Below are 6,733 nucleotides of genomic sequence, written 5' to 3'. Positions count from 1 at the left end.
AAAAAAAAAAAAAAAAAAAAAAAAAAAAAAAAAAATTGTAATTCCAGCACATGGCACAGTGCTTGATACAGGAGAGGTTCTCAATAGAGGTTTGTTGAATGAATAAATGAATGTATAAACTATGGACAGAGAGGGCACTGGGTCCCAGCTCAGCCTACTTCTAGTCCAGTGTTCTTCCTGCTCACCAGTGTCTGGACACACAACTTATATAGAATTTATGTAGAAGAGGATCTGGCTGGAGCCCTTAATGTTCTTCTGCATTTCTGGTGACCAGAAGGTTGTTTTAGGGCCATATGATACCTGAGGAACAACATGGTTTGGTAGATGCTGGGGTCATCTGTCAAGTACTGCCAGGTGGAGAGAGAGAACTGAAGTAGCCTGGGACTTAGTGACCTGACTTCACCCAAAGGTGCTTGGCTCACTCAGGGTGGGTGGAATGGTGTTAGGGAAGCTCATGTCTATGGAGAACAGAGGGGTCTGTGAGCATGCCCGGCTGAATCCCTGTAGAAGGTGAGTTGGTCATACTTCTTTCATTAATCACTTATATTCTTCATTTGGTAAAATTGTATTGAAGATGTACTGTATACCAGACACTACTTAGGAGAAGGAAAACCTTCTACAAATGGCGAATTTTTCTTCCTCTGGACACCCCATCATCCTCATTGTCTCTGACCTACTTCGGGCCAGAGAAGATAGGTCTGGAGGTCAGAGGCATAGGTCCTGGTTCCATGTCTGTCACCAACTCCCTGTGAGATCTTGGGTAAGACCCTGTACCAGATTTCTTTGAATGTCCCCTACAGATTTACTTTTCACTCTCTTCCACCTTGCTCCTTGTCCTGGGAGGCTAGCCTGGATAAACTGCATCAGTGGGGCCTCTTTCCTTCTGGCTTTGGTTGAATTCAGCAAAAGTAGTGCACTGGCTGGAGTATGAGGGAGGAGAGTGAGGTCAGGGTATTTAGTCCTCTAGCCCCCACCTACCCAGATCCCTTCCCATTACAGTGCCCCTGGTTTTAGTAACTGCTTCTTTCTCCTTCAGACATGATGGTAAAACTTTCCCACTGATTCTGGCTCTGTTGCTTTTCCTAAGACCTGGCCACAGCTTTATTATAAACAGACCCTTTATTAAATTCTCCTTAATTACCCCTCTTAATATAGTCAGTAAATCCTTCTGAGCCTGTTTCTCAATTTGAAAATCATAATGTAGGGAAATTGTTATTATTTTAATATTATAACAGGTTTTAAGCAAAATTTCTCTCAGGAGAGAACCATCTTGTCTTGGAAGAACACCGTGCTAGACAGTTGGTGTATTGTCTATTGCTGTGTAGAAAATCACTGCAAACTTCGCAGCTTAAAATCACTACAAAAAAAAAAAAAATCACTACAAACTTAGCAGCTTAAAATAAAAATACAACATTTATTGTCTCACAATTTCTGTGGGTCAGGAGTTTGGGTACAGCTTAGCTGGGTCCTCTGATTAGGGTCTCACCCAACCACAAACAAGATGTGGTCTCATCTGGAGGATTGAGTGGGGGAAGAACTGCTTCCAAGCTCAATTAGATTGTTAGCAGAATTCATTTCCTTTTAGTGGTAGTACTGAGGGTCCCAGCTTCTTGCTACATCTAGAAGCTGTCTTCAACTCCTAGAGACCACACAGTCCATAGAAGCTTCCCACAGTTCCTTGCCTGTGGACCTCATGATACGGCTGCTTACTTCATCAAGACAGCAAGCAAAGTCTCTAGAGGGAGGTGCTAGCAAGCCAGAGTCTTATATAAGGTAACATGAACACAGAAGTGACATCCCATCACCTTGGCCTCATTCTATTGATTAGAAACATGTCACAGGTCTTGTCCACACTCAACAGGAGGGAATTATACAAGGGCATGAATGATGGGAATTGGGGTTCACGAGGGCATCCTAGAGATTGTGTCTGCCACATTTGAGAGAGAAGGTAAGTCCTGCTGAGGACTTGGATGTTGGGTATGGTCAAGATTTGAAATGAGTAATTTAAATAAGATATCCCTAAATTGGGGAGGGAGGGAGGGGAAGAGGAAGAGGGAGAGAGAGAGAGAGGGAAGGGAGAGTTGGGGGCAGGGAAGGCGTTTATTAAGGCATTTATTAAGGCACCTATTAAGCCTAAGATGACCATATGTCTTGGTTGCGTGGATCAGTGTCAGTTTAAACAACAAATTATACAATCACCAAATTAAGTCCCTCCTATGTGTCAGGATCTGCATAGTCAAAAGAGAGACTAAGACAAAGCTTTCTATGTGTTTCTATATGATCCTTATCACAAACGCTATCAGGTAAATATTGTTCTTCCCACTTGACAAATTTCAAAAGTGAGGCTCAGAGATGTTAAAGAATTTGTTTAAGATCACACCGCTGTTAAGTGGCAGCGCCAAGATTCAAGTCCATACCTGTCTCATCTTAAAACTTGTCTTCTTTTCATTCTTTTTTCATCCTAATGTACGAGGGATGTTTGGGATATTTACTATAAGCCAAGTTGAATTGTGTACTGCTTATTTTCCCATAATATATCCCTTTTACAGAGAGCTTTAGGAACTCGCCTAACTTCACACATTTTAGTTTAGTTTAGTTTAGTTTAGAACCAAGTGAATTATGGTTTGAATTAATTAGGAGGCTTTTGGTTGCAAGTAACAGAATATCTGCCTAAACATGGCTAAACAATGGGAGTCTATTATCTTATGTAAAAAGAAGTCTAGATGTGAGAAGTTCCAGAATGTTTAATGATGCTTGAGCTCTTGGTCAGCTAGACTGCAATTTTATTGTTTTTCTCCTCATGGTCACAAAATAATTGCTACCATTGTAAACATTATGCCCTCATCAGACAATATCAGCAATAGGAAAGGATTTTCTTCTCATATGACTCTCTTTCATCAGGGAATTTAAAAAATAACCTTCGGGGCTTCCCTGGTGGTGCAGTGGTTGAGAGTCCGCCTGCCGATGCAGGGGATGTGGGTTCGTGCCCCGGTCCGGGAAGATCCCACATGCCGCGGAGCGGCTGGGCCTGTGAGCCATGGCCACTGAGCCTGCGCGTCCGGAGCCTGTACTCTGCAACGGGAGAGGCCACAACAGTGAGGGGCCCGCGTACCGCAAAAAAAAAAAAAAAAAAAAACCTTCAACTGATTTTCCCTTATAATTAATTGACCCCCAACATATCACACTTTTATACTTAAGCCAATGAAATAAAGTGAAATGAGATTACCAGGACTGGCTTAGGCCAATTATGATTTATTCCCAGAGGCAGAATTGACCTTCCCGGAGCATTTTGCTGCCTGATGCTTGAACGAGTTTGGCATTCTAGTAGTGATGGAGAAAGGAAGAAATGTAGTTGGATCCACAGTGTCTGCTACAGGGTTCTACGCCAAAGACTTATAACAGTGAAAGCCTCATAACAATGGACCTGCATGGGCAGGGTCACTGTGCTGAGTCACTGCTTTTTATGGGTTGGAGGGGACACTCCTTAATAACTACCGCCTCTCTGTCATCCCTTCCAGGTGGCTTAATGCAAAAAGTTAGGTTCAAGCTTCTGACTTTACACTTGTGATAAATAACCATCATTCTTTGGTACATGGCGTTTTCCATAAAGCATATTATTGTTCCAAATTCTTACTACTTTGCTTCAAATATTTTTGAAGAAAGAACAATACAAGTCATCTTTCCCAGGACTGGAAATGTGACTACCTCCCTTTGGAAACAGCACACAAATATGTAACTGAAAATGGCAAGCACTCTCATCATCAATTTGTGTTCCTGGTATAACAGTAACACAGTAATATAATCATAATAGTAATGGTTAATAATAACAATAGCTACCATTTATTGAATGGTGCCAACCACTGGGCTGAGAATATTTATACACACACATATTTTTTTCTTTTCTTTTTTTTAATTGAAGTAGAGTTGATTTACAATACTGTGTTAGTTTCAGATGTACAGCAAAGTGATTTAGTTATACATATATATTTTTTTCAGGTTATTTTCCATTTAGATTATTATAAGATATTGAATACAGTTCTCTGTGCTATTCAGTAAATCCTTGTTGCTTATCTGTTTTATATATAGTGGTGTGTTTCTGTTAATCCCGTACTCCTCCCCCCTGCCCTTTCCCCCTTGGTAACCATAAGTTTGTTTTCTATGTCTGTGAGACTGTTTCTGTTTTGTAAATAAATTCATTTGTATTATTTTTTAGATTCCACGTATAAGTGACATCATATGGTATTTGTCTTCTCTGTCTGAATAATTTCACTTAGTATTATGATATTTTCTAGGTCCATCTGTGTTGCTGCAAATGGCATCATTTCATTCTTTCTTATGGCTGAGTAGTATTCCATTGTATATATGTACCACATCTTCTTTATCCATTCATCTATCGATGGATACTTACTTAGGTTGCTTCCATGTCTTGGCTAGTATAAATAGTGCTGCTGTGAACACTGGGGTGCATACACACATACATTTCTTTTTTAATGTAGTGTTATCTTTAAGTACAAGTCATGTCACTTAGAGATCATTTTATCCACTGCTCTGTTTGGCCGCCAGTCTCTTGCCTCTCTCCTCAGCAATGGTAAGGTGGATACAGTTTCCACGGGGAAGAGAGATCCATGGTTTGTTGCCCAGTGTCAGATTTGATGAAGTCAGTAATCCTGCCAGTCTCCAAATCAATTTGAATAGTGTCATTCATCTTGATGAGGGGACCAGGGTAGCGGATGGTGTGAGCATAGTGGGTCACCAGATGAGGGATTCCTTTTGTCCCCACAAAGATCTTTCTCACTTTGCACAACTTATATTTGGCCTCCTCTGGTGTAATATGATGAACAGCAAAATGACCCTTGGTTTCATAGGTCAGATGAAAATTCTCTCCAGTCTTGTCAACGCTGATGACATATATAAAACCAGTAGGGTAGGTTATATCAGTGTGGATATTGTCATCAATCTAAATGAAACGTTGCATGCAGATCTTCTTTACTTCATCTCCTGTTAGGGCATACTTAAGTCTGTTCCTTAGGAAAATGATTAGGGGGAGACGTCCCCTCAGCTTGTGGGGTCCTCTAGATGGACAAGGAACAAACTCACCAGTCAGTTTATCCAGCATCCAATGCTCTGGAGCTGCTATGTGCTTCAGTTGCTTCTTGGGACCACGAGCCATGGCTGCGCTAGGCATGAAAAGAGCCACACATATATATATATTTTTAATTATTTATTTAATATTTTATTTTTGGCTGTGTTAGGTCTTCGTTGCTGGGTGCGGGTTTTCTCTAGTTGCGGCGAGCAGGGGCTACTTCTCATTGCGGTGCTCGGGCTTCTCGCTGCGGTGGCTTCTCTTGTTGTGGAGCACGGGTTCTAGGTGCACAGGCTTCACTAGTTGTGGCACGCAGGCTCAGTAGTTGTGGTGCACGGGCTTAGCTGCTCCGCGGCATGTGGGATCTTCCCCAACCAGGGCTTGAACCCGTGTCCCCCGCATTGGCAGGGGGATTTTTAACCACTGCGCCCCCCGGGAAGTCCCCACACATACCTTTTTAAGCCTCATAACAATGACATGAGATAGGGTTGAATATCCCCATTTTATACGCAAGAGAACTAAGGGGGAGGTTATGGGACTTGCCCAATTTTACACAGCTGGGAGTTAAGCTTTGAATCCTGTCCACTGATTCAGAGCAAGCCTGCTGAATGTCTGTGGTGTGCTGCTCTCACTGGGCTCATGACCTCACCTGCTACAGATGAAGAACAAGGGTGTGGAAAGGGAGTGGGAAGAGAGATGTCTTCTAAAGGCTGAAACTGATCACCATGCGGGAGGATTTCAAAGTTCATTTGTAAGAAGACAAATGTCAAGTTAGAGTTTTAGAGAAACATTATTGTATTGTCAAGACTATCTGGGGTCAAATCCAAGCTTTACCATTTTCTAGCTGCATAGCCCGGGACAGATTATTTCTGCTGTCACTGTCTCCAGGTCTTCATGTGTAAATAGAGATAATAATAGTCCCTACCGCATAGAACTACAGGGAAGATTAAATGAGTTAATGGATATAAAGCACTTAAAACAGTGGCTGAAATTTTATGTCATTGACAGGATGTTGAAATAATAGGGGAAATAATGTGAGTCAGATGAGCTTGGGTTTAAATCCTGACTCAGCTACTTAGCTACCGTGTGACCTGGACCAAAATGTTAGACTTTGTGTACCTAATGTATGGCTTGCATTAACAAACAGGTTTTAAGAATATGACCTGTTTTAGCACTACAACATTACCCCTTCCCCTACAATCATTTCTTCCTATTTTGATAGGTCTGATTGATAAGAAGTGACTTATTAAAATCAGGTTGATGCTGCTTTGAGTATAGCGGCTCAGATTCCTCTACCTTAAAGATAAGTAGACCTCAGTATATTATCTCAATTAATGTCTGGCTAAAGGATTTTCACAAGTGCAACATTTAGTACTGAAAGGAGGGGGAAATGTTAGTAAAGGTGGTAACAGTTATCCACCAGGTATTTCATCCTCTGAATCTCTCAGCAAAGGAATCTGGATACTGAGTAGGAGGCAAACATATGTGCCTAGTTGCTTTTGCTGCTTGTAATAAATATCTTTAAGCAGAAGTGCTGCTACTGCTACAGTTTTGGGCAGTCCCCCAACTGTCCCAATACTTTCTTCTTCCAAAATCATTCCTCCTCCCTATCTTAAATAGATCTTTTTAGAGTATATGGTTTCTTTAGAG

The 6,733-nt window shown here is 41.4% G+C and overlaps 1 pseudogene; it reads right to left on the bottom strand.

The window, feature by feature from the left end:
• Positions 1–4,536: 4,536 nt before the first annotated feature.
• On the bottom strand, positions 4,537–5,170 carry LOC112395339 (40S ribosomal protein S4, X isoform-like; annotated as a pseudogene).
• Between the last annotated feature and the right edge of the window lie 1,563 nt (positions 5,171–6,733).

This window comes from Neophocaena asiaeorientalis, unplaced genomic scaffold (genome assembly GCF_003031525.2).
Source record: "Neophocaena asiaeorientalis asiaeorientalis breed wild unplaced genomic scaffold, Neophocaena_asiaeorientalis_V1.1 scaffold89, whole genome shotgun sequence".
Lineage (NCBI taxonomy): Eukaryota > Metazoa > Chordata > Mammalia > Artiodactyla > Phocoenidae > Neophocaena > Neophocaena asiaeorientalis.
Note: the sequence above shows the minus strand (reverse complement) of the source record. Positions and strands in the feature narration are given on the sequence as shown.